The 27,643-nt window shown below is 48.3% G+C and overlaps 1 protein-coding gene across 9 annotated transcripts in view; it reads left to right on the forward strand.

Annotated features, from left to right (window-relative positions):
• SUSD6 (sushi domain containing 6) overlaps positions 1 to 27,643 on the forward strand; it is a 90,472-nt gene that overhangs the window by 51,239 nt on the left and 11,590 nt on the right. The window contains exon 1 of one of the 9 annotated variants that reach the window (XM_084969585.1): positions 1,673 to 3,829. The exons of the other annotated variants lie outside the window; for them this stretch is intronic. The gene's annotated coding sequence lies outside the window, so the exon portion shown is untranslated. Of the gene's footprint in view, positions 1 to 1,672; positions 3,830 to 27,643 lie in introns of those variants that run through there. 9 annotated transcript variants of the gene reach the window in all.

A 27,643-nucleotide genomic window follows, 5' to 3' on the forward strand; every position in this document is an offset into this window, starting at 1 on the left:
TCGGCGCACCCTGCACTGGAGGTCGCATGCGGGAGGGGACTCCCGACTCAGGTGGGGAAGGCAAGTAGGGGAGTCAGATGGTGTTGTAAGGTTAACAGGCTCTTGGGCCAGGGTGGTCTGAAGCCTCGTTCTGCCACTAACATGTTGTATAATTTCAAGCAAGTTTCTCAGTGTCCCTCAGTTTTCCTCTGTGTGAGCTTAGGATAACACACCCACCGGATGGGGTGTGGTGTTCCTGTCCCCGTCGTTTATTGTGTGGCACCTCGGCCAGCGTCTTGGGGGCGGTCTTGAGGGAGGAGGGGGTGAGAGTTAGTTTTGTGTCTGCTGTGCTCACCTTGGCCCTTCCTTTGGAACTGGCCATGTCACTTCTGTTGAAACTTGGGAAGTCCAGTGCCTTCTGTCCTCTAAACTGATGGGTGTCCTACCCTGCTGGGTGAATTGAGTGCACGCCTCTGCTTTGGTGGCGTATGTTTTGAAGCTGGGGTTTCAAAAAAGAAAAATAAAGTCTAGCCTTAGCCTGAGAGTTCACAGATTGGGCTGAGCCTCTTCCAAAGCACAGTTTGCAGGGAGCACCCAGAGGGAGAAGCTGCTGCTGGTGGAGGCAGGTAGGTGCCGTTCCTGGCTGAGCTGTCAGAACGGTGGAGGAGGGTGGAGGAGGAGGAGGAGGCAGAAGCTTGGTGGTAAGAATCAAAGGGCTGAAGAAAAAACAAACACCAGTTCATGGATTAAGGGTTGAAGGAGTCTAAACAGGGACGTAAGGAGGGCTGGAGGAGGCTGTTGATTTGGGTACCAGCTGTGGAGAAGATGAGGATGAGAAGAATGGGCTCCTGTTTGCCGTGGGAACAGGAAGTGACGGGCTGAGTAAGGCTGCCCTTCCAGGGGTCACTCGGGACAGGCCCCCCATCCTTGGCCTCAGCCCAGCCAGCCTTGGGAGGCGTGTCTGACAGGATGACTTATTTCAGCCTGTCTGATTGCACCACACAGGTCCCATGTGGGTCTCTGCATCAGGAATTCCACGGCGAGGCCAGAGGGTGTGGGGAGGGAGAAGAGGGCAGAGCAGCTGGCACCTGGGTGGGCGCGTGGATTCCAGGACGTGTCATCTGGGATGCGGCCCTGAGGGCTGTCCGTGATTTGATGTGTTCGAGGTGCAGAGAAGCATTGTGACTTCCAGCGGGGTTGTGTGTTGCGTTTCGCGAGAGAGGCTTTCAGCAAAGGAACCCGTCCTCCACATCAGGCACTTGAGAAGCTTGGCATCCCTCTCCCTGGCATTCAGACATTCCGTTACCAGTAGTGGCAGACCCTGGCCCTGCAGGAATGATTAAGATTGTGAATAATGGAATTAGTGAGGTAATACATGTGAAAGTTCTGGGTAGACCATAAAAGTCTATTATAACGGAGAGGATTATTATACTGCTCTTTTTTTTCTTCCTTTTTATAGCCGCACACACCCCTGGCATATGGGAGTTCCCAGGAGAGGGGTCAAATCATAGCTGCAGCTGGGACCTACGCCACAGCCATGGCAATGCCAGATCCGAGCTGCGTCTGTGACCTATGCTGCATTTTGCAACGACGCTGGATCCTTAACCCAATGAGCAAGGCCAGGGATTGAACCTGCATCCTCATGGATACTAGTCAGGTTTGTTACCGCTGAGCCACAATGGGAACTCCTCTTTTTTTTTTTTTTTTTTTTTTTTTTTTTAAGAGAGCATCTTTCTGCTGAATTGCTCAAAGCACTTGGTTTGCATTAACTGGTTAATCCTTCATCCCTCGCTGGGCAGGAGGCCGACATTTAATTAATAGCCTCGTTTGTATAGGAGATCAAACCAAAGTTTCCAACAGAGCCCCAAATCTTGAGTTTGAGGCCCAAATCTTTGGTATCTAAAGCTTGGACCTCCAAATGTGTGACTGCCTCACCCCTGGGAATAAAGGAGGTGAGAGGAGAAATTTAGGGATCACTAAAAAAAGGTTTTTTCCACAGCCACAGTCATGTCAGACAAGGTTGTTATAGTCAGGATTTTGAGAGGCCTGGAAATCTGACAACTGTTTTCCTCCGGGAAGCCCCAGAGTCCCTGTTGGGAATGAGGGCCAGGTGTAAGCTAGAGAAGTAGAAGGTTAATCGTGGTAGGTTTGGCAGGGAAGCAGAAAGGGAGCTGGCCAGGTTCTTTGTTCTGTTTAGGCTGTGGCTGGTGGCACCAGGGTGCCAGCTTCCTGGCACACACCAGTGCAAACCTAGTCGCCACCAGTGCAAATCCAGTTGCCAACCCAGTGTGGCCCAGGCTGTGTCAGGGCACTCACAGCAGGTGCATGTTGGATTCTGTGGGTCCCATGGTAAAGCCCGGTGGAGGTGGAGTCAGGAACCACCCCGAATGTCTGGCTCAGGCCAGTTTTCCTGTAGAACAAGTTCTGCAGCCTCCATCAGGTGGGACAGCATCTGGGCAGATCAGTGTCATACTAACTCTCCAGTCAGGAAGTGGCCTGAGCCCCTGGCTCATCATGGTCTCTTCTGAAGTCTAGTCTCAGCAGTTCACAGCTGGCAAAGGGAGGTTCCATTATTATTTCTAGGTAAGGCCCTTCAGGGCCGTTAAGATCTTTCTCTCCAAGCCTGTGCTTTCCTGCCTCTGGTCACAGCCTCAAGGACAGTCTGTGTACTTTTTTTTTTTCGGCTGCAGCGTGCATCGTCTTGATGTCAGATCTCAGTTCCCAGACCAGGGAGTGAACCAGGCCACAAAGGTGCAAGCACTAAATCCTAACCTTAGACCACCAGGGAACTCCCCTGTGGTCTTGTACAAGGTCTTAACCCTGGAAGCAGGGGAAGAATATGCTGGGTTGGAAAGCTCTTCCTCCAGTGGAAGCTCCTAGGCTTGAAATTCAGCTCATTCAGCTGTGCCGGTTAAGTGTCACCTACTTGCAAGAGAAGCAACAGGCTGAAGCTTGTAAAATATATGCACCGTTGGGTCTTAAATTTGAATGTGCATTAGAATCCCCTGGAGAGCCCAGATTGCTGGGCCCTGACTCCAGAGCTTCTCATTCATCAGAACTGGGATGAGGTCTGAGAATTTGTATTTCTTCTTTTTCTTTTTTTTGTTTGCTTTTTAGGGCCATACCCACAGCATATGGAAGTTCCAGCTAGGGGTCGAATCAGAGCTGTAGCTGCCAGCCTGCACTACAGCCACGGCAATGTCTGATCTTCGCTGCATCTGCAACCTACACCACAGCTCACAGAAAGGCCGGATCCTTCACCCACTGAGCGAGGCCGGGGATCGAACCCACATCCTCATGGATAACTAGTTGGATTCATTACCACTAAGCCATAACAGAAACTCCAGAATTTGTATTTCTACTAAGTTCTTACAGGCTACTGCTAGTGATCTGAGGACTGCGCTTTAAGACCCACCAGTTTACACTTGGGGTGAGCAAGCCCACCTGACCTTTTAAGAGCTAATTTGGTAGTGTAGGGGCAGAGGGATGGAGAGATCGTGAACCTGCTGGGAGAGAGAAGTTCAGAAATAGGATACTGCAGGTGGACCAGCCTAACCTGAAAACTGGGCAGAGGCTGAATGGTTAAGGAAGGTACCATCCTGTCTCTTAGCTTCACCAGTCTGGCTCTGGTCCTCGCCAGCTATCTGGAGCCAGACCTGCTGAACCCCTGGTGGCAGCACCTCCAGCATCTTCTCCCTCCACTTCTTATTCTCCCCTCTTAGGCAGCAGTGGGCTCTGAAAGTCTGTCCCCAGCCTGGTCTGTGGTATGAAGAGCAGAGCCCTGAGCTGGAGTCCTGGCATCAGTCCCAGTACCACCTCGAATGAACAGTGAACTTTGCTTGGGGCTGAGGTAAGGGTTAGACTAGCTCTCCAGGGCTCATTGAGCTCAGATACCTGAGATTCTTTAATGCCGCCTCTGACAGCTTCCTCTGCGGGGTGGGGTACTTCTGCTTTCTTGTTAGTTGTTTTTTTATTTTCAGTGCGCGAGAGAACTTCTGTTGGTATACGGTACTGAAGCAGAACCCCATCCAGCTTGCTAAAACTGAAACCAGAGGCATTTAGAAATCGGAGTAACTCTTCTTTTGAAAGAGTCTTTGCAGCCTCTGCAGTTGTGCTGCTGTCCAGAGAGGAGTGACATGGCATCCCTGTCGGGTGCTGATCCCTTTACTGCAGATCATCACACTCGTCAGCGGCAGTGCTTCCCAGGCCATCTGATCCGTGCTCATTTCCAGGTGTTCAGAGTTGTCATCCGTCATTCCGCACAGGCTGGCAGTGCGCTCACGGGAGGCCTGTGGGAATACTTGCTGGTGGATGGAGTAGAGGGGTGTATCCGCGTGCCTCTCTCACTTCTGTCCATTTCTCCCTTCACCTGGTGTGGGTGTCCTCCTTTGCCCTCCTCTCTGTCCTTCCTCGGTGCTCACTCTACCCACTCTGCGCTCCGGCAGAGCTAGCCGCCACTTGCACGGCGTGTGTGTCGGCGGCTGAGCTGTGCCTGCGGAGATCACAGGCCCCTGTGTCGGCCGTCTCTGTGAGGGACACCGCCGCAGCTCCCCAGCCTTCCTCCTCTTCCCCTCTCTCCTTTGCCCACCTTGTCAGGGGCAGCTGTGAGTTACCGTGCCGCTCTTCAGGTTGAATTCGACCCCGTTCGCAGCCTTTGTTTCCTGTTGTTTGTGTTGGCAGGCCAAAGGACGCGTGGGCTGGGGAAAATGAGCACGTCCTGCCTCAGAGCCATTGTCTGGCCCCCTGTCTCCAGCCTCTGTCCAGAAGGGCAAATGAAAGATTTCCCAGCCTCAGCTAATTGTCACTTGGCCCCTCTCTGATCCGGCCCGGGTGGCTTTCAGGCAGCTCAGGCACTGATAAGCTGGAGGTCTGCCTTGAAACAGGGGAAGATTGAGGTTGATTAAATTCATTTTAAGTGAAATCACCGGCCTTTTGATGATTCCATTAATTTTCTCCCTTCTGAACACCTTCATGTTAGCAGTAATTGGAAATCCTGACTCTGTTTCTCATTTCCCCCACCACGCTGCTTTCATCTGCGGCAGCTGGATACTGCACTCTGCTTTTTCATCTCCTGCAAGGGCGGTTTGAGGAGGACCTGAAGGACTGGCTTTGGCGGTACTTCCAGAAGCTGAGGCTGTTGCTGTTCTTAAGTTCTCACCCACGTGGAAGCCACTGTCTCACTCACTTTGCTCCTCTAAAACCCCAGTTAGTTCTTGGTGTGCAGGTGGGAGGGGTCCCTGTGAGAATGCCCTCTTGTTCCAGGTGGTATATGCAAACTTTTCATCACTCAGCACTTACAGGCCTCCAGGGTGTGCCAGGCACAGTCTAGTTACTGAGCCGCCCCCTGCCACCTCCTCCCTGCCCCGGTGGAAGCACAGAGGCCTGAGTGGGTGAGGTTCCAGCAGGGCAGGGACTAACCACAGACCTTGGGACTTGAAGTTTCTGAGACTTTCTCTCTGTGTTTTTACGGTTGCAATGCCTATTCCAGCATATTTCCTTTCTTGGCTCTAAAGAGGAGTAAATGATTTGAACCACCTCCTGCGATCAGAGGAATAATGGGTAGTAATAGCTGTTAACAGCTTACTACTGTTGACGGTTGGCAGGATATAAAGCACTTTCTTATATATCATGTCGTATTGGTGTTCTCACAAAAACTTACCATGGCCAGTAAAGGATAAAGCTGGATTTGAACCCAGGTCCTCCTAGTGCAGATCAAATACTTTTTGTACTACATTGTGTGTGTGTGTGTGTGTGTGTGTGTGTGTGTGTGTGTGTGTGTTTAACACTGACTTTCTCACACAGTTGTCTTTAGCATTATTTCAACTACTTTAGTGTTAGGAAGCTATGCCTTGGGCCCTTTGCCAGAAACTGAAACCCTCTCAGTCTAACTGGTGGGAAAGATAAGACAGAATACGTCTTCGTTTCCCTTGAGTGGTTCAGGTGCTGAGTGCTGCTAACCCTGACATCGTCCGGGAAGGCTTCCAGAGAGCTGAGACTCCACCAGGCCTGGTGGGCAGGCGGGATCCAAACCAAGGGAGAGCTGAAAGGGGGAACTTGGTATTTGGCCACCTAAGACTCTGGGATGCAGAAAAGGTGGTGAGGTTTGATTCCTTCATCACACTTAGAAAACTGACATCCTCTGAGGTGATGCTTTTCCAACTTCACTGTTGTTTGCTTTTAAAATCAGATTTGCACACATCCCACCCACAAAGAACCATTCAGTCGGTCTGGAGTGCAGCAGTCTGCATGCCACAGCCGCAGCAACGCCAGATCTGAGCCACATCTGTGACCTACACCACAGTTCACGGCAATGCCAGATCCTTCACCCACTGTGCGAGGCCATGGATCGAACCTGCATCCTCACAGATGCTAGTTGGATTCATTTCTGCTGCACCATGACAGGAACTCTGCAGTCTGCATTCTTTAAGAGTTTTTAATAATATCTGGCAGTCTCCTAGCCCTTCGGTTCTTCTCTTTCCTGCAGGGAAGAAACCAAGTGTGCAGGTTTCATCTGTTCCTTTCCAGAGGCAGAAGCGATTTAACTCACAGGTTGCAGATGGTGAGGGTGGCCTGTTGTTGAGAAACACTGTACCCTGAGGGAATGCCTCCACGGCAGGAAGCATTAGGGGTTGGGAACTGGGTTTTAACACCATAGAGGCACCACTCCTGAGCACTGAGTATTTAAGATAAACTAAGGAGGAATGGGGCGGGGGCAGTAGTGTTAAATGATGCACGTTGACTCTGACAGCACCTGGGTCACTCTGGCTGCTCTCTTGAATTGAAGGTGGGGAGAGGCATTGAGGCTGAGTACCTTTGAAACAAAGTCCAAGCTAAGAGCTACTGCATGTTTCTCTGACTCCTAAGAAAAGCATTTTCACAGGTGCTGTTTGGTAGCTTAGCTTTCAGATGAGTATTGGGGGTGGGAGCAGTCAGGGGTCAGTGGGGAAACTGGTCTGGGATTCAGGGTCCTATATACATTGAGAGCCCTGGCAGAGGTAATCTTTCGTCTTCCGTAGGATTTGGCAGTTTGGGTAAATCTTAAGATGTCTGTCTGTATTTTAGGACCAAATGGGACCTGAGGTGGTTGTAAAGATTAGAAAAGTTACCAAGTTAGGGGGTTAGTGTTGTGACTTGGTGGTAACAAACCCAACTAGTATCCATGAAGACACAGGTTCGCTCCTTGGCCCCACTCAGTGGGTTAAAGATCCAGCGTGTTGCCGTGAGCTGCGGTATAGGTCACAGATGCGGTTTGGATCCTACGATGCTGTGGCTGTGATGTAGGATTGACCCCTAGCCTGGAAATCTTCATATGCTACAGGCAAAGCCCTAAAAATACAAAAAAAAAAAAAAAAAAAAAAAAAAGAAGAAGAAGAAGAAAAGTTACCAAGTTACTAAATACCCTGTTAAGAAATGACATGCCTTAGTTTGGGGGGTGTTATAAATTACCTACAGTAAATGTGCAATCTGTTCCTTCGTTTGGGGGTATTATGAATTACCAGTAGTAAATGGCAATAGGTAATAGCCATTTTAAATCAATTATTTTATTCTCAGTTTTTCAATGAAAAATTTCAAGCATTAAAAATACAGAGGCTAATATTCCTGAGCACTTGGCTGCCCAGATTTAATATTTTGCCATGTTTTTCTTCATGTCTTTTTCTCCAGAGATATAGCCAGTATCCTAAATCGATGTGTATCCTTCCAGTCATGCCTCTGTGTTTTTATATACTTACACATGTATTTACATGTATTTTTTTAAGGGCCCTCAGTCTGTAGAGGTGAGATTTTATTGTTGGTTTGTTGGGGTTTTTTTGTATTTTGTATATTACATGTGCAAGGTTTACATACTTCTACATGCATTCCTAGGCAATACATACTATTGTTTCAGGTTTTTAAATGTATGTAATCTATAGCCTCCTTTTTTCACTCAACATTGTTTTTGAGATTTAGCCATGTTATTATTATCTTTGTTTTACCTACAATAGACTATTCCATTGTGTTAATAGACCAGAATATTTGTAACCATTCTCTCATTGATGGACATGTAGGCGACTTCAGTTTTTCACTCTTAGGAACAGTACTACCAGGAACATCCTTGTACATGAGTCCAAAATAAGTATACAAGATTTCTCTGATGTATACACCTAACAGTGGAGTTGCTGGGTTATTAGAATGTATAGCTTTAACTTCCTGTGTATTGCCAAGTAACTCTCCAAAGTAGTTGTTCATGAGTTCAAACCACTAGTGATGCCTAAGAAACCTCTTAGTTCTCCACATGCTTTGCAACAGCTCGTATTGTTAGATATTGATTTGTGTCCGTCTGACAGACATAAAATGGAATCCCCCATGTGGCTGAATTTTGTATTTCCTTGACTGTCTTCTCCCAGTTTGTAGATTATTTTAACTTTCTACGGCAGTCGATCTCAAGAGTCCTTGGGGTCTTTTCAGGAGGTTGACAGGGTTGAAATAATTTTTATATTAATACTAAGATGCTATTTACCTTTTTGCACTCAGTTTTTTCACAGGTGTCTAGTGGAGTTTCTAGAGGTGACATGACATCTGTAGAAACAATCACTCTGATGTTAATTGTTATTATTTTAAATAAATTTATAAGCTAATAATTAGTTTTATTTTCAGCTATGGTATATAGTGCTATAGCAACAGACCACTCCTGGGGGTTGCTCAGTAATTTCTAAGAGTGTTAAGGGGGATTTGTAAACAAAGAGTTTGAGAATCACAGCTATATTATTCATATTTTTTCCTTTCTAAAGTGTGTTTTCTTTGACTTGTTTAAGATTCTCTCCAAATTTCTCGAAGATGGGCTTTTATTTTCTTCTGGAAGCTTAGAAGCTTCATAGAACCTACTTTTGTGGGTGCCATCCTAGGCCCTTCAGCCACTGGAATAGTTTTTAAAGTTTACATCTTCTCAAAACATTTGTGTAGTCTGAATAGAAGATTTTACACACCTATCTTTTTTTTTTTTTTTTTTTGTCTCTTTGTCCTTTTAGGGCTGCACCTGTGGCATATGGAGGTTTCGAGGCTAGAGGTCTAATTGGAGCTGTAGCTGCCGGCCTACGCCAGAGCCACAGCAATGCCAGATCCAAGCTGTGTCTGCAACTTACACCACAGCTCACGGCAATGCCGGATCCTTAACCCACTGAGCAAGGGCAGGGATCGAACCCACAACCTAATGGTTCCTAGTCGGATTCGTTAACCACTGAGCCATGACGGGAACTCCTCCTTTTCGGCTTTTTTAGGGGACAGTTGCTCCATCTCCATCCCTTGCCTACACGTTCCTGCCCCATAAATTCTGTTTCCCAGATTGACTCCTGTCCTTTTGCCTCCTAGTTCTTTAGTAACTGCAAGAGAAAGAGATTTCTTTTTTGTGGTTAAGGAGCTGATGTAGGCATCCTAATAAATTGTCTGCCAGCATAACTTGCCTGCAGGGAGGGAATGCACTGCGCAAATGAATGAAAGCACCTGGGCCCTCACTTTCCTGCCCTCAATTTAGTTATTGCTTTTTTGGAAAAATAATAAATTTGCATTTATTTATTTTTTAATAAATTGACATTTATTTTAAATTGACCGGCATATTTTAAAAGTGGTGCTTGAGTTGCCAGCAGAAAGGCCCTGCTCAGAAGAATTCTGGATGGTGCTGTTTTTCCTATTTAGCCATACCCAGCCTCCTGCCTCCCCACTTCAGCAGCTTGAAGAATAAGATTTCACAAATCCTAGAAATCTGTTGGAGATGCACATTAGGTAGATTAACTTTTATTTTCTGAAAGAGCTTTGTAGCAGGAATCCACATGGGTACGGAGGAGGGGGCTCCTGCTTGAAAGACGGTGGGCCTGCGTGGGCTGCCATAAGAGGCTGGAGTGGGTACCAGAGAAGCAGATTCAAGGCAAAGACAGGAGCCTTCTTCATATCATTATTGTGTCTGCCTTTCTCTGGTAGCTTGTTTTATGGCCCTTTCGTTGGTTCTTGATGGGGTCAAGTAAGAGAGCAGAAGGGGAAGAGTTGGTCCTTGGCTCATGTTGCCGATGAGGGCACCCTTCCTTCTGGTCCATGCAAACAGGCTGAGGTGGGCATGAATTCTCAAGTTCAGGGAGAAGGGATTTATGCCAAAGAAGTGAGGTCTGAACACTCAAAAGCTGGTTACTAGCTGTGGAAACACCAGGTCTTTATACAGACACGTGAGACTGAGAGCTTTCCTTTGCGGTGATGCCTTTTCTTTCTTATTGGAAGAATACTGCTAATGTTGCTGAACTGTTTGATTAGTAGTAGTTTTAAGGGCAAAATATGAGGAGTAGTTACATAAGCCTTGCAGAGCACAAAAACTGATACAGCTTTTCTCCTTCTACCCCAGTTTGCTCATGTCCCCTCCTCCTCTGAAAGGCAGGTACTCTGGAATATATGAGGAAACAGTTCTTATAATCAGACCTAATATATGAAATGCAAAATCACCACACACACACAACCCAGTTATAAAAAAAAAAGTATAGTTATTGCAGAAGGATTTTATCATCCCCTGAAGGAGTCACTGTGCAGTTGTTTTTCAGAAACAAGTATTCCTGGTGTGCGTGAGGCATTAGCACCCAACTTTATAGGGTCATATCTGTTGTTTAAGGCCTGTAAGAGGAAGAGAAGATGGGGGAGCCTTCAGCGGCATCTCGGGCAGTGTCAAATAAGGCATTCGTTTGTACCCCCAACTCTGAAAACTCTGCCGTGGTCTATATCTGGCCATAAAGAAAGATATGCCTCCTTTCCCCCCTGCAGCTCTTGCCTCCCCTGTTCTGCAAAACAGGCTTCTTTGCCAAGGATGAAGAGCCTAGATGTCAAATCCTCTCTCTCTGCCCTGGCAGGGAAGCTGTTCTATTTGTTTTCCAAGAAGCCTTTTTGCACTTGGGGAATTTTTTCTTTTCTCTTATGGGAAGTTGCTTCATCATTTCCCAAAAGTATACCGCACCTCTTGTTTAAACAGGGTGCCCTTGAAGAGCATTGGAGCCTGAACCGGGCTGCGGGTGTTGTGAAATCCTTTGTTTGACGCTTTGATGCACGCTGGAATGCTGGCTGTCTGCAGGCAGAAGTCTCAGAGTTTGCCGGGATTGGGTCTTGGAGTAGGGTGGGGAGAGGGGAGACTCTCTGAGAAGCAAGAGCTAGGATCTTTAAAGCGCATTCAACTAGTCCATGTTGTAAGAGGTCTCAGCCTCTTTTGGACACGGGTTCCATCAGGTATTTGTCTAGTGCCTTCCGTGTTCTAAGGCCCATGAAGGTGGTTTCTCTGTTCTTTTGAAATAACTCAGGACACCCTGAAGAAGCAAGACCAACTCACCGGTAGCATCGGCAAACCAGATGGTGTGTGGTTGTGTGCTAGGTTGTGTAGCCATGGGCACTTTAGTTCAGAGGAAGGAAATTCCTGTAGAAAAAAGCCCTAAGATCAGGCCTTGCACCCTGGGGCAGATTTGAGTTGGGAGGGAAAATGAGGATATTGAGAGGGGAGAAGGAGCTGAGACGAGCCAGAAGGCTGATCTGAGGCCAGGAGCGTGGGGGAACAGAAGCCAGTGGGGGTATCCTGGTGGGACTTGCCTTTGGGGAAACAGGACAAATCAAATTGTGGAGCATTCCAGAGAAACATTTAGACTTGTGGAAAGAAATCCGCAGCCTTTCAAAGATTCTGAGGAAACATTTGGTTTGGGGGAAGAGTAGCTGACCAGGGTAGGTTAGAGTATGCCTCCAGGCGAGCAGTAGGAGAAGCCCCAGCTCCATCGACAGTTCTGGAAGAAGTCATACTGTTGGTTCCCGGGACCCAGACGTCCAGGGAGGAATGGCCTGGTGGAAGGCTTCTTCTGTCTTGCATGAGCACGGTCCCACAGTGCTTGTGGCCTCTGACCCCCTGCTGCTCCCCCTGGCAGCGCACAGCAACTTGGGCCATCACGTTGGTGCTGGCTGAGTAGACCAGCTGTTGGGTGCCAGCCCAGGTTAAGCTTTGGCCAGGCCCAGTATGGAGGTGATGTGCTCCAGCGGGCCCAGTGGAGCCAGGTATAAGGTACAGCAGGGTCTCCACCTCCAGCTGGTCATTTTAGGCTATAATGGGCTAAGGATTATTGTTCAGGTCAGGAGCACGAGTCACCTCATGCCTAATCAGGAATAGCAGAGTGCTGTTTCCAGAATCCTTGCCAATGCTGAGTACTGTTACCTTCCCCTGCGCCCTGCACTCCCTTAACCATCTTAAATAAGGACCTTGGGTCACTTTGAATGACAAGTAAAGTCAGAGAGGATCAGTCAGCAAGTGCTCTTCTTAGTAAACTATCTGGTAGCTGCTCTTCCTGAAAAATGGAAATTGCGAAAATAAATTTCTTTTGAGAGAGATTGTATCAGTGGGGACAAACAAGCATAAACATGTTATGCTTATTGCAAGATCTATTAATTTCCAGTAGAAAGAGGGCAAAGTAAATGACTGCCAAGGGAGGTACTGCCCAGTGTGCCTAAGTCAGAAAAGGAATGATAGTTTCAATATTGGCAGCTGGGCCTGGGCCGGGCCTGCCACTCCCAGCTGACCCATCCATCCCCAGCTCCCTGGCACAGACCCCCAGCATGGCCAGGGCAGACGACACGCTTGCAGCCCTGGGAAGGGAACAGTTCCTCTTTGTGAGTCATCCCAGCCTGTTGCTAGGCCAGGGTGTAGACCAGGCAGAGGGTTTGGGGGTCCTTGTGCAGGAGAGGCTCTGGAGCAACACTTAGCCTGGAGCCTCGAGTCTTCAGCTTTTATTTCGTGTTACTGCCTTTAAAGATCAGTGCTTTCAATGAAATCCTACTGTATTGCACAGGGAACTGTATCTAGTCTCTTGGGATAGACCATGATGGAAGATCATATAAGAAAGAGTGAGTGTGTATATGTTTGTGTGCGCATGTGCACCATTTTGGTGTACAGCAAAATTTGGCACAATGTTGTAAATCAACTATAAGTTTTTTAAGAAGACAATCATCAATGGATCCAGTTAAAAAAAAAAAAAGACCAGTGCTTTCTAGGAGATAAACTGCTAAAACCATTCTGAGCAATCACTTTGTTACAGTTGTGTAACAGGATGGTCCCTAAAACAAGGTTTGACTTTCCGTGGCCCTGCCCACATTTGCAGAAGACCCAGCTGTCTGCATTGTTTTTCTCTGTCCCTCTGAGAGGCAAGGCTAGCTGGGAAAATCGAGGGGGCGGGGTGGGGGAGAAAGCAGCAGGCCCAGAGTTCAGCATCAGTTGCTCTCCAGCTTCAATGCTGGATTGAGGAGTACGGTTTCATTTGGTTGTGCACAAGGGCTGCAAGTACAAATGGACCTGCCCCAGAGCATCACCCACCCACTTGTGTGGACTCTCTGAGGCACGTGGATTCTGTTCCCCACAGGCCAGGTTGCTCTCAGTGGCAAGAGAAGGCATTATTGTTCTTCTAAAATTATTCCGCTGCAAGATCTGGCTGGGGGCATCTGCAAAGACTCAGGATCCCTGAGTGCACGCGTGATACGCCTTTTCCATCAACAAGGCGGAGAGGCCAGGGAAGCCCAGGATGAGCTGTCATCCTGTAATAGGCCTGTGGCAGGTGCTGACTAGCTTGACTTCCCGTTGGTGCCATGCAGACGTCTGGGGGCTGGCTTCTTTGTGAGATGTAGGTGTGCGTGTGTTGCTGAGTGCCAGTGATCCTGGACACACTCCTCATTCGTATCTGGGCTTTCCTGAGAGTGTATTTTCTCTGGGTTCACCAAAATGATTCTGGGCCTTTGGGGCTGAGGGAGTGAGGGACCAGGGATCCAGATCTGCAGTGGTTCTAAAACACTGCTGGGCAGTCATCCACTTTTAAACATTTGTCTTTGGAACACCCTGTACTCTGGTACGTTGTAAATTGACGCCCTGGTGGCGATCGCCTTTGGGTGATGAATTTGGACTTTCGCGCAGCAGCTGAAAAAGAACCGGTGGGTCAGAGGCGTGGCTCCCTGCCAGCCTGCAGCGCACTCTGAGCAGCCGCACCGGCTCTGTCTGTGCAGCCAGTATGCTGCAGCAGTAACTTGAATTTTTGGACGTTTATTCTCTGCGGATGCGTTGAAAATGGGAAAAGGACATTGCTGGTGGTCGTTAGAAGAAGGGTAGTTCTTCTAGGTGGATTTAATTGAGGAAACGATTTGGAAACTCAGTGTTCATGCCAGCAGTGGGGAGTCGTGAGTGTCAGCTGAACGCTGCTCTCAGACTCTTTAAGTCAGCAGCCTGCTCAGTTATGAAGAGGAAATAACACAGTTAAAGAACAGTGTGAGAAAATGCCCAAACTGTGTTGTCCGAGAGTGTGTAAGATAGAGTATAATTAGGTATTTTAGAATCTTGCTTGGCTTTTGGAGACTAGACTTCCTTATAATATGTAAACCTATTATTTGACTTTGGCGGGGGTCTTTCAGGGAGATGGGGGGGGTGGACTGTCTATAACCAGGTTCTGCTGTGACTAAGGACTGTGCAAAAACAAAACCCTCTTTGTAAGTGTGCAAGGCCCTTCCGGACTGTGAGCCTATCCTTGGGAACACAGTCTCCATTGACCTGCTCTGTTGATGTATCAAGACCTTTCCCCCTGAATTGTACTCACTTATATGCTAATTTCTGTCATCTTTTTTCCATTTAGATACTTTTAACGTATGGTTTTTTAAAGCTGTCAGCTGGGTTTTATTTCACATATTGCTAGCCTTCTCTAACTTGGAAAGTCCCAGGTTTGGGGAGGTAAGAGAAAAACCAACCACCAAAGAATAAACCAGCTCCTAGACTATAAACTTTTTAATATACTCCAGTCTCAGTCCCCAATTTTGTGGGTGTGCAGTTTTATTGTGTGTGTGCTTCAAGCAAATAAGTTTTTAAGGAAAAAAAAAAACAACAAAAAACAAAACTGACATCCCACACCAGGGTACCATTATAATGGAAAGAGAAAAATCTCTTTAATTATAGCAGTGTTGTGGGCTTCTCCCATGGCTGGCCGGCCACGGCATGGAGTTGATAAGCATACAGTGTCTTTCATTCTTGCCATTACAACATGTTAATTAAGAGAATTCAGCTGTGGCACCAGCTGGGGATGTCTGGCTTTGTGGAAGATTGCAATTAGATGCTTTATTTTCTATTTTCTTTTTCCCCTTTCAACTTTGGTGGAATGCCTTTGAGTAGGGGCTTTTAGTCTCCAAGTATAAATACTTTAATGTGCCTAATTATGTAATCATACACTCACACTCCTCTGTGTACACACACACCGTTGTATGGATTTTGGTCCCCCTTTCCAGTCCATGAAACATCTAGCCCGCTTTGGGGTTGGTACAGTGGAGCCAGACTTCTCCGTGCACTGGGCGGAAAGAAGAGGACCAGAGAATCATTTTCCTCTGATGATGGTCTGCCCCACTGCCCCTTCCCCCCTTTGACCCCCTTATGGATGAATCCTTTGGCTTTCGAATAATTAGCATCCCAATAGTTTCCTAGCAAAATCAAGCTGATTTAAATGAAATCGGACTTTATAATACCGTTTCTTTCCATTAATTTGCTAGTGCAGTCTTTCAAAGTGTGTAGTGTTATTTTACCCATTCCTCTGTTCCAGGCAGGCATAGGCCATGAGCCTGGACATGAGAGCTCATGCGTGCGGGCACAATGGAACCCATTGATTTCTGGCATTCAGCTTCTGCAGAGAGGTCCTGTGACCCCAGCTGTTAGACCAGGACCTGGGAGCAGCTGCTTTCTGAGATCCAGTTCTCCAGGGATAGGCCATCTGCTGCCATGTGCGAAAACCCTGGGAAAGAAATGACCGCAAGATAACTTTGTCCTCCTTTTCTCTGCCCTGGTCCCTCTAGTTTTTTCCTAACCTCCATCACCTGGACAAACTGAAGAAGCATGATGCATCGACACTGGAAAACTCACATGCTTCCTTCCCCTGTCCCCACCCCACCACCCCAGCACACTGAGCTCCGCTGGAAAATAGCTGTCAGAGGAGGCAGGGAGGTGTTTCAGTGGGATTATTACTATAGCGCAGACTTTCCTTTTCTTAGTAGTAGCATGGCTTTGCATTTTAGGATGGGACAGGTCCTTAAAACCTTGTTTTATGGAAGAGGAAACCAAGATTTTTCATTCCTTAGCCTTATAATCAGGGCCTCCCTGTTCTGGTGCCAGACTACCTGTTCGAATTTTCCACCTGTCTCCTGCTAAACCTTGCTGCTTTCCACACACATACCACCTCGTCTCGCTTCTCTGCCTTTGCTCGTGCCCTTACCCCCCACCCCCTGTATGTTCCCATTCTTCTTTATCCCAAGCCGCAATGCCGTAGTCACAGTCTTTTATCTCGTGGTCATGGTCCTGTCTCCCCCTAGAGCTAGACTTCCAAGACCATTTCTTTCTTCCTTTCTGATCTCTTTCTCAATGGCTTAACCCTTCTTCAGAACCTCCTGTTGTAGCCCATATTGATTTCTAACATGTGTCTATTGTGGTTACTTATTAGACAGTAAACTCCCAGAGAGTAGGGCTTATATCTTCATCTTCTTTTTCGTCTTCCCACCCTCCTTCCCCCTGCTGGCTGCCACAGTGCTTTGGTGCTTGGTAAAAACTTGTTGAAAAAAATGAATGGGTAAATGTAATCCTTACGTGAACTCTGGGAGATAAACAATAGATATTGCTGTTATTATAACCTAGCTGAGGCTTCTTATCCATATCCCCAGAGTCTGAAGTCTCCTCAGGGATAGAACTGTGTATTATTTGCTCTTGAATTTCTAGCACCAACCTGGCACATTGGGAGATACTTGTAGTTTTTTTTGTTACGTTGAAGAAGGCATTCCTATTAGGAAAGTGAAATCCAGAGAGGAGAAGGATTAGCACTTGCAGATGTTTTTTTAACTCTCTTCTGGGTAAAAGTCATTAAACACATTCTTTGGAAGACAAAAGATTAAAGGGTATTTTCTGTGCACTTGTGTGACATTTGAACACAGTTACCTGCAGACACACAGAGTGGGTGAGGCTGCAACAGGTCAGTCAAAAGTGGCTTGCCAGGATCCGGGGTCTAAAGACCAGGAGAGGCCAAGGGAAGCAGCAGGAGCATGGGCCTCAGCGGGACAGATAAAAGCCCTTGAGACTCTACCCCTGAAGCTTCTCTAGTCTGTTTTGAAGTCTCTCTGTTCTATGATCAAGGAGTCTCGACAGTATCTCAGAGCCAAGCTAATAAACACTGAGGCTAAAATCAAAGGGGAGGCAAGACCCAGACACGTGAGGAAGCACCTCGAGGGCCAGGGGCTCTGCTTTGGACCTCACAGCCGTTTGAGTGGTGCACCAGTGGGAGGCTCTGCTGTCTTCCCTGCTCCCCCAGTGGACAGAAGGGATCTGCTGAATGTACCCCTGCTCTGTCTGGGCCAGGACTTCAGAAAGACCCACAGGTTGAAAGTAGAGATGGACAAAAAGACCTCTGGGTGGATTTGACTCCTCACTGACCTTGAGCAGCTGATGATAGCACAAGGTGATAAGGGCCCCTTCTAGGAGATGCAGAGGAAGTCAAGAAGGCCTGACAAGCTACTTTTCCTGTTGTGACCTGTGAGACAGGGCGGTTTAAACAGATGAAGTATTTAAAGGAGAGAATCCCATCCCCCACAAGCGGAGGAAGACTATCCAGATGAGTGGACTTTGTAACTTTTGACTCCACCTGCCCATGGTTCATTTGTCACTGTGTTCCTTGTCCTTGCTGGTGCAGAGGATAAAGGCAAGACCCTTAGCCCTAGCTGCTCATTCCCTGTGCCTCCCTCTCCCCCTCCAAACAAACGAAACCCCACCTTTTCTTTTTCCTTTTTTTTTTTTTTTTTGCTTTTTTGCTTTTTAGGGCTGCACCCACGGCATATGGAGGTTCCCAGGCTAGGGATCTAATCGGACCTGTAGCCGCCGGCCTGTGCCACAGCCACAGCCATGCCAGATCCAAGCCATGTCTGCAACCTACACCACAGTTCATGGCAACGCCGGATCCCTAATCCACTGAGCGGGGAGGCCAGGGATCGAACCTGCAACCTCATGGTTCCTAGTTGGATTCCTTTCTGCTGCGCCACAATGGGAACTCCAAAACCCCACCTTTTCTTTTCCCTTTTGTATTTCCTAGTCCTGTGGTAGGGTCAGGCCTGACACAACCCTCCTGCAGGTGTACAGCACTTAATTCATGGCCTGCCTTGCTCTGTTATTTGCACCTTGTCTGTCACAGGGAGACCGGTCACATCCCTTTCTTCAGCAAAGGCCATTCAGGGAGTGTTTTTTCAAAGAACTGTGGTGTTGGCTGGTTTTAGGTGGTAATTTCTGCCCTCAGTTGATTTCTGCACTGGGTGTGGCTAGATTATTTCCCTTCATTCTTTGCAGTCGTAGGGGCCTCCGTGAGTAGCTGTGGCTTGTTGAATACCTGGCATTAGTGGGGTGCTACTGGACTCACTTTTTGGTGGTCCATGGCAGAGGCTGTTCATCTGGGGCCTTGGCAGTGATATCTGCCTCCCCCCCCAGTGATCCTGTGTATTCTGTGTGGCCAGCCCTCCATCTAATTCTAGCTCGCCTCCCCATTCTGCATTTAGCGGCAGCCCTTCTTTCGCATATCCCTCCTGGAAGCTTGTGTTCCCAGCGAAAATGCCCCCCATACCCTCTCCCACTTACAGCTTTGGGATCTGTGTGCCTTAAATAGCTCCATTGTTTGTAGGGCTCAGAGATTAGTGAAGAAAACTGTCTTGCCTTTTTCCCCCACTTCTCTGGAAAAAATGTGGCCCCATTTGAGATATGAGCTGAGTCCTCTGGGCACAAGTAAACTCACCAGTCCACATTCTTCTCCAAACAGGAATTACTGCAGCTTTTGTCAGATGGGCTCCACCCCCATGCTATGTACGTTTTTCTAATGGCATCTGGAGTCAAGGAACTTTGCTATGACAGGAAGAAAAGCAAGCCAGTTCGAATCCAGACTCTTAAACTAGATAGCTGTGTAACCCCAGGCCATTACTAAATTGTTCAAAGCCTCGCTCTGTCATCTGAACAAATTGAATATTATGCCACCTTCTTCACAGGGCGGGAGAATTAAATAGCATGGGAACTGTGTAGTGCCTGCTGGTAAATGTTAATTCTCTTCGTCATGTCTACCCTGTTGAACAAGAGAGAGATCTCAGCTTCTACCCTGTTGGACAAGAGAGATCTCAGTTTGTTTTAATTTTAAATTTGTGTTTCTTGAAGGCCCACCTTGTGTTCCTGGCACCAGACTTGGCATAAGGTGTTCCCATGAGATGGTAGAATTGGAAATGAAACCACAGCTCTGAGCTTTGTACCTAAGAGTCCAACCCTGTTTTAAACTCCAAGCCAGGCTCCTAAGTTAATGATCACTCACTCATCAGTTACCCTTCTGAGGCTGGTGAGTGCCTTAAAGCAGCTGCTTAGGGCCCTTCTTCCAGAGTACCAACCTGCATCCTCCTTGAGGTGGGGAGTTCTGAGGGCGAGAGCAGACACACGTGCAACTTCAGAGCAGACGCATGTGCAACTTCCTTAGATGATAGGATGAAGGAGATGAGACCAGGAAGTAGCAATTGCTGGTGAAGAAAAAAAATAAATATATGCCTTCCCTTTAACCCTTAAACTACCACTTTCAAGGGAACATTTATTAATGCACCTGGAATGGCCTGCTCTCTAGCTCTGCTGGTGTCCCACTGTCCTGGGGTGGCTGATGGTTGTGGGCAGTGCTCTGTAGGTCACTGTGTTGGGTGGAGAGCTTTAGATAGTGTGTGGCCCAGGCCTGGAGCAGCAGGAGAAGGAGGGTGGTCCTCCTGCCTGCCCTTCCTCTAGCTGTCATACATTGTCAAGGTGGGGTAGGGGTGTAGTACCATGTGGCAGCATGTCCCCCCAAGTCCCTGAGCTTCAAGAACAAGGGGCCTGAAGGGGTAACAGGCCATATGGAGGCCACTTGTCAGCCAAGAGCAGCCCAGGCTCTGCTGAGAAGAGAGATGGAGAAAGGAGAAGGCAAATTACTAAGCTGGATCAGGGGGAGCAAAGCACACCCCCCCGCCCCCACTGAAGTGCTCATCCTGCTTTGCTCTCTGCCTGCTCCCTCTCCAGATATCCAGAAAATCTAAAGCAGTCCTTTGTCTTTTCTTTGCCAGAGTCTTTGCCCTACCCCATTCCAAAAGCCAGAGGTAAGAATTCAGTTTACAATGTGAAAATAAAGCTTAAAAATTTATCAGTGCCTGGTATGTGCCAGGCATGCTGTAAGGACACTTTCAGGTACAAGGTTTTATCTGTCCTCTCAAACACTTCTTAGAGCTGAGTGTTGGCTGTTGAGGAAGAAGGCTCAGGAGGGTTCAGACAGTTGACAAAGTTGCAGAGCTGGAGTTCCCATCATGGCTCAGTGGAAACAAATTTGACTAGCAACCATGAGGACGCAGGTTCAAACCCTGGCTTCGCTCAGTGGGTTAAGGGTCTGGTATTTCCGTGAGCTGTGGCGTAGGTTGCAGACTCGGCTCAGATCTCACGTTGCTGTGGCTGTGGCATAGGCTGGTGGCTACAGCTCTGATTGGACACCTGTCCCGGGAACCTCAAGTTGCAGAGCAGATCCCTCGGTCAAACCCAGATTCATTCATATGACACCCGGGACCACGCTTTGGCCCCTTGAGGCCCTGATCCTGGTTGGCTGAGAGTATATTTTGACAAGTAGGTACCAGTGTCAAGAGCATGAGCTGTACGGTGCAGAGGGAGGCTCTGTGCTCTTTTCTGCCTCTGACTCATCTCAAATCAGAAACCGGCTGACCCTTTGCATTTGAAAATAAGACATTGGCTTGAAATGCAAGCAAAGTTTTGCAAGTCAAGTTAATTTTCTAAGTGTCTACTCTGCCAGACTATGCCACGATCTGGGGATGCAAGAATGAGCACAGCAAACGCTTGCCGTATTGCGTGGGTGGGTGGATGGGTTAGTGGAGAGGTGGCAGAAGGACTGACCTGTGAGAAAATAATTGCAGAGGTAACAAATACGGTGATGATTTATAGAGAGGCAGGAGGATGTGAAGGGAACAGGGAGGAGGGGTGGTCAAGCTGCTCTTTATCGAACACTTCATGTGTGACAGTTACCTGCAGGGCTGTGATGCGTCTGCACAGCACCCTTACGAGGTAGATACCTTCAGTGTCCCTGTTTTACAGAGGAGGGAACGGAGGACTAGGAGGCCTGCCCCAGCCCATGTGTGACAGTTACCTGCAGGGCTGTGATGCGTCTGCACAGCACCCTTACGAGGTAGATACCTTCAGTGTCCCTGTTTTACAGAGGAGGGAACGGAGGACTAGGAGGCCTGCCCCAGCCCACACGGTGGGTAACAGGGCAGTGCACAGCCCCCATGCTCCCATCGTAGGCCTGGCCTGTAAGTTCTGCCCCGGGCTGCTTGGTTCTCTTTGGGACCCTTTCCTCGAGCAGGCGACCTTGAAACTGAATCTTGAAAGATGGGTGGGGTTCCAGCCGACCCCATGTGCTTTCTGGTCAGGGGTTCCAGGCGGAAGAAAATGGCACTTCTTCTTTTGGGATGACTCAGAACGTTGATGGCTGCTTCCAGATGACAAGAGTTTTTATATTTGGGGCAGGGTTCAATGACGAAAGTGTTCTTCCTTCTTGTTGGCTCTGAAGCAGCTGGCTGGCCTGCCCCTCTCCTGTCAGATGCGGGCACTCAGGGACGCAGGCCTGACACAGGATGGACAGGCTCCGAGGCCTGCCCACATGTGAGCAGCCAGTTTTCCCGAGCGGGACTTGGGCTGGGCCTCTCTTTGGAAGGTGGTGCTGAGGGCCTGAGCGGAGGTGCGGGTACAGGGCAGCCAAGCCTCGGGGGGCCCTCCACCACCGTCCTCACAGCCGGCTGGGGCCCCGCCCTGGGAAAGGCTAGCGCTCTGCAGCTGGCCCTCCCTCAGCGCGGGTGGGAAGTTCTCATGAGAAAAGGGATCCTGGCCGGACAATGGGCTTCCTGTCTGACTGCCGGGAAGGTTGGTCTCAGAGAAGAGGAAAGTTGCAAGTGGCATGAGAAATTGTCTCTTCCCTCCCGCCGCAGCCTGTTTTAGACTTTTGCCCATTCGAGTGGGGGTCAGGAAGGCAGAAAGTCAGGGAAGGCCATAGACAAAAGCAGCCCTAGGTTATCTCTGGAGCATCAGAATTCCTGCTGCCTGGTTCTCTGCTCCCAGATTCTCCTGCTCAGGTAGGAATCGGCCCTGATGATGGACGCAGGAGCTTCTGTGCAGATAGCATGCTTCTCCTCGAGCCTCTCCCACTCTGTGCTCAGTTCAAAATCACAGCGGCTGTGGGACTTAAGAAGGAACCTCGAGAGGTGATGCGGCCAGCCATCACCCAGCTTGACACAAATGTGCAGATGTCAGAAGAGACCTCAGAGGCCATCTAGGTCAGTATTGAAACTGAGGCCCAGAGAGAGAGCAGTGCACAGGCAGTACCCAGTGTCCTTGTCACTGGGCTCCCCTCTCCAGGATGTGCGGATGGGAGAAGCCAGGCTCAGAACCCTTGTTTCTGCCCAGTGCCGTAAGTGGGAAGCCAGTCTTCCTAGGGGCGGGTCCTGATTCTGCCTCTTACTTGCTGAGTGACCTCGAGCAAGTTTCTTAACCTCTCTCACTCAGTTTGCCTGTCTTTGCTCATAAGGTTATAATAATGTGTTTCCTACAGAGTTTTTGTGAAGTTTAAATGTGTTAAACTCATAAAGAGCTTCGACCAGTAGAGTAGATGGTCAGTAAATAGGGGCTGTTATTATTGAGATTCCTAAAGGAAGCCTCAGAAGAAGCCTTTGGACTGTGGTCAGATGTGACACCCCACCCCCGGATTTGCCTGGAGTGTTCCATCCGGCTGTCCTGGGGAGAATCGCCTCCCCTTTGAGCTGGCGTGCTCACCCCTTTGACATACGGAGTAGCTAGATGGTCCCAAAGCCCCGGGCTTAGGCTGTTAAGGGATGAGCCTTAGAACAACGGAGCCTGGTGTCCTGCCTCCTCAGCAGAGCCACGTTGGCTTTGCAGTCAAGCCTGCAGCTCAGGAGCCAGAGCACCTGCTAAGTTGTTTACGGGTGTTTGATTTGGGGCAAATTACTCATTTCAGCGAAGCCTCATTGTTCTTAGCTATAAAATGAAGAAAACATAGTACCTGCTTCATGTGAAGAGAGAGCTCAGAGCGTGTGTGGCACAGTAATAACGCTGTTTGCAGTGATTATTATTTTCCTTGTCTCATGTCCAAAAAGAAATGTGCACATTTGAATGCTCTTTTTCTGTTTCCACCTGACTTTTTCTCTGGCTCTCTTTCTCCTCCTAACAAACTGCTGAGGGCTGGAAGTAGAAATTGGACCTTTATATACTAAGAAAGGGTTTTGAGAGCAAGCACACAAACAGTGCTTGAGAAAACACCGTGAAGGACCCTCAGTGCTGCATCATGTCTTCTCTCCGCGTCTGCTGTTTAGCGTCCTGCCTCACACCCAGGCCCTTCCCACTGTTGTCGGATCCCCGCATTTGTGCTGCTCAGTACAGCGGTTGCTAGGCCTGCGTGGCTGTCGAGAGCTTGAAATGTGGTTAGTCTGACTTGAGTTGACCTGTACGTATAGACTTACTGTGGAGAAAAGAATGGAGAATATCTCATGGATAAAATTTTATATTGATTATGTGTTGAGCTATCAAAATGTACTTTGCATATGTTGGTTAGATAAAATATTAAAGTTATTTTCACAGTTTTTCTTCTTTGATGTGACCACTAAGAAAATTGAAAATCACCTCTGTGGCCGCATTGTATTTCTGTCGGGCAGGATTGTGCTGGATTGTTGCTTCCCATCCATCCTTCCTCCCTGTTGTGTTTTTCGCTCCCATTTCTCTTTGCCTGGGCTCTTACCTTCCTCTGGTTGCCAGCAGTTCTCAGGTGGACAGGAAAGATGTCCTTGCCCAGAGGGACACTCCAGGCTAATAGAAAAACTCACCTTGGAACACTTCCTTCTTTTGTTTGCGTTAGAAGTGGCTGTGTGGGTGTCTGTGTCCTCTAGACTGTGAGCTGTGTGAAGGCGTGGTCCTGTTACGTTTCTTTTATGGTCCCAGAGCATCTTATGAGAGGAGGCACGCTCTGTTTGATGGCATTACGACCACATAGGCGTGCGTGTGATACAACCTCAACTTGTGTCTGACGATTATGCCATCCATGTTGGTGCGCTGGTTTGGGAGAACCTCTTGCTCTTCCCCTGAATTCCCAGGAAAGCTTTTCTCTGGCCATCCTCGCTTTCAACACCTTCATCAAGCATCTCTTTCTTTGTGCCCAGTTGTGTTCTAAATGCTGCTGCGCTGGTTTTAGTTTAAAAGGATGTGATTTCAAACCTGGGTGAACACCGACATGGTTTCTTAAGCCCTTAGTAACTGTGTTCGCGGGAGTCTAGTGTTTTCTTGATAACTGACATCAGATGGAAACCTCTTCTCTTGAGTCTTTTTAATGGCACCAGGTATTTTACAGGTCTGCTTCCCCTCTTCAGCTGATCTGCGCATTCCCTGCTCCCCACACCTTGTTTTGAAGGGGCTCAGGTATTGTAGTTTGTTGAACTGAATACTTTGACCCCAGGGTCTTTCCTGGAGCTTGTTTTTCATTTTTTGGATTCTGGTTTTTTTTTTGCTTTTTAGGGCCGCACCTGTGGCATATGGACATTCCCAGGCTAGGGATTCAATCCAAGCTGCAGCTGCTGGCCTACACCACAGCCATAGCACTGAGGGATCTGAACTGCATCTCGGACCTACACCACAATCTCCTGGCAGTGCCACATCCTTAACCCACTGAGCCAGGCCAGGGATTGAGCCCGCATCCTCTTGGATACTAGTCGGGTTCATTAACCACTGAGCCACAAGGGGAACTCCCTCGTGGAGCTTGTTTTGCTTTGCTTGTTATGGTACTTATAAAAGTTTGTTTTGCCTTTAATGAGCCTCTTTCTCCTGAAAGTATGGTCTCCAAAATGACAAAAGCAGAAGATGTTTAGAAGGGGGTTCTCGTTGGTTTCTGCTCAAGGTTTTAGGCTGTGGGGACCCGAGGTAGAAATCAGCTGGATCACTTAGTTTCTGCTCCGCCCGCACCCTCACCAGCTGGTCGAATGGTCTCTCACTCGATGACTTGTGTGCGCCAGGCGCTCTTCCGGGCCCCCTGCAGAATTACCTCACTGCTTCCTGTGCTTACTGGGGGCCTAAGTGGCTGCAAAAGATAATAGAAAGCAGTGAAGGAAGCTAAGGAGAGTTAATTGATTTTTTCCTGTAAAATTTCCATCTTCTGGCCTTCTCCCTCTCTTTTTGAAATTGTGCAGCTTTGCCAAATCAGATGAGTTCATTGTCTTTTCAGGGCTAAGAACAGAGCTTGAAACTCCCACTGCGGCCCCTGGAGTTGTCAGAGCACGAGCCTGACGCACGGATTAAGTCAGCCTCTTGCCCAGAACAGTGGCTTCCGGAAGCCACTGCTGATTTATTTGCTCTTCCTGATGTTCTTCCTGTTCCTGTTAACCCAGGCGCCCCCGAGAGGATGCGCTCGGACACCTGCCCTTCGCCACGGCTCTCTCGCTCTGCACTTTGATTGGGCAAGAGGGCCGTGTTTTTCCTTATATTCTTGGCCTCTGAAAATGATCTTTTGTTTTTTTAATTTTCCTTCTAAGGCCTCCTTATTTCTTCCTTGGATCTGAGGCCGTCCCTTTATGATGCTAAACCTGCTGTACTTGATTTCCTTTGTATTGATCTTCACAGACGAACAGAAAAGGACTTCTGTCCAGTTTATTTCACCACATTAGGGTTGCTCTGCTGTTGACCTGCCCTAAAGGCTCTCTCCACCTTATATCAAATTCAGCTCCTCTCGTAATTCTGCCCTTTGAATACAGTATCAACACCTCCTGTTGCAGCCAAGGCCCCTATGTGAGATGGTTTCATCACATTATCATAATTATTTACTAATTTTGGGCGAATTTTCTTTTGCTACCAAGCTAACCTGGACTACTTCATAGATTCTCTGGGCTTAACCTATACTTTCCTACTTTGGTGCCTTAGCTTCAAACCACCACCTCCTTTCCTGCTGAAGTCAAGCCCCACCGGCAATGCCGCTTCCTCCATGAGCCTTTTCTAGCCACTTCCACATAAGGCTGATCTCTGCTGCTCTGGGCTCCCTCTCTTGTGGCGCTAATCCCATCCCTTGATGTGTGTTGGAGTTAAGTCTGTGCGGAGTATCTCTGGAAAGAGGCACTGAGTGACTAGGGAAGAAGTGCTTACTTTTCATGTTCAACCTCTTACTTACTGGATTTTGTACCAAGTATATATTTTCTGTAATTTTTTTTTTCCTGTGAAGGTATTATTTATATAACAAAGACCCATTCTATAAGGCATTAGAAGAAAATATTGGAGAATATGTTTACGAAAGTGTCCTTATACAAGATGTAAAACCCAGAAACCATGACGAAAACAACTTTTAAAATGTATGTGTGGACTTGTTTGTCATATCCCTATTTGGCCACAAATACCGGAGATGCTTATCTTTTTATTCTTTCTCAGAGCATTCACAGTGATGCTCACACAGTCATCAGTGAATGTTAGTTGACTTGAAAGGAAATCAAGTTGCAAGTTGCTCCTTTGTCGACCTTGCTGTTCTTCCCTTCTAAGAGGGGTGCTTTGTGAGGTCCCGCTCAAAGATTCTGTGGAGACGTGGGCTTCAAGGGCGGGAGTACCCAGCAGAGCAGGCATGGCTCTAGGATCAGCGGACCTCCCCCTGGGTCCGTCGTTCCCAGCACCCTGGGCTGAGTGGGTCCTGGCTGCTTTCAGGAGCTGCTCAGCATTAATTATGCCGAGGCAGTGCACCAGTTAGACACCGTCCAAGGAGAGCCGGGGGCATCTGTGACAGGCTTGTTGCCCTGAACAGAAGCGGGAGAGTGTAAAGAGTAAAGCAGTTTGCTGAGGTTCCTTTGGAAATCCAGCCGGTTAGCTCTTTGAACTACTTGGCCAGAGTTTGGAGAGGCTTCAGGAGGGCTGTGATGCCTGGGTCTCCTCCCTCCAGGGCAAGGCTTTGGGTGAGACGGATGGCGTGGGAAGTGTCTGGAGAAGGTGTGTCCTCAGAGGGAACGTCTAAGGCTTCTTTGGGCTCCATCTGCTCGTTTCAGGGAGGCTGCCTGGACGTCTCTGGTCCCTGTGGACCCCCCCACACTGCCCCGCCTTCTAAAAGCTCTTTAAAAGTGGAGTCTCTTCTCAGTGATAAGCAGCCTGAAGGCAGGGACCATCATCTCTTTTTCGACTTGGTGTCTCCCTCCAGCCTGGCTGGCAGGCAGTCTGCTTAATAGTAGTTTGTAGGTTGAAGGGAAGTGGTATTTGGTGAGAGAGGGGTGGGCGGTCCTGAGAAGGGAGAGCCCCTTATCGCAGAGAGTCAGAGACTCAGGTCTGTTAGAGGAAGTGGAAAAAAGCCCAGCAGGTCTTATTGCATACTGATGTCCTTGTGGTAATGGGGGCTGGCGGGGGACAGGGTGTTTTTGTGCAAAGTCAAATCTCCTTTGGAAACTCTCATCTTTCTTGCACTGGTACGGCTTTTGGTAAGTTGAAGTCTGTGGGTGCCTGGCCACCTGCCAGCATGTCTTGCCCCGAGCCCAGCCTTCCAAACAGTGATCCTTAGTGCCTCTCCTGTCCCTTCCT

The sequence above is a fragment of the Sus scrofa genome, chromosome 7 (assembly GCF_054392235.1).
Source record: "Sus scrofa isolate SSC_HxYL_T2T_F1_AM1 chromosome 7, Sscrofa_HxYL_maternal_Yorkshire_Landrace_v2.0, whole genome shotgun sequence".
In the NCBI taxonomy this organism is placed as follows: Eukaryota; Metazoa; Chordata; class Mammalia; order Artiodactyla; family Suidae; genus Sus; species Sus scrofa.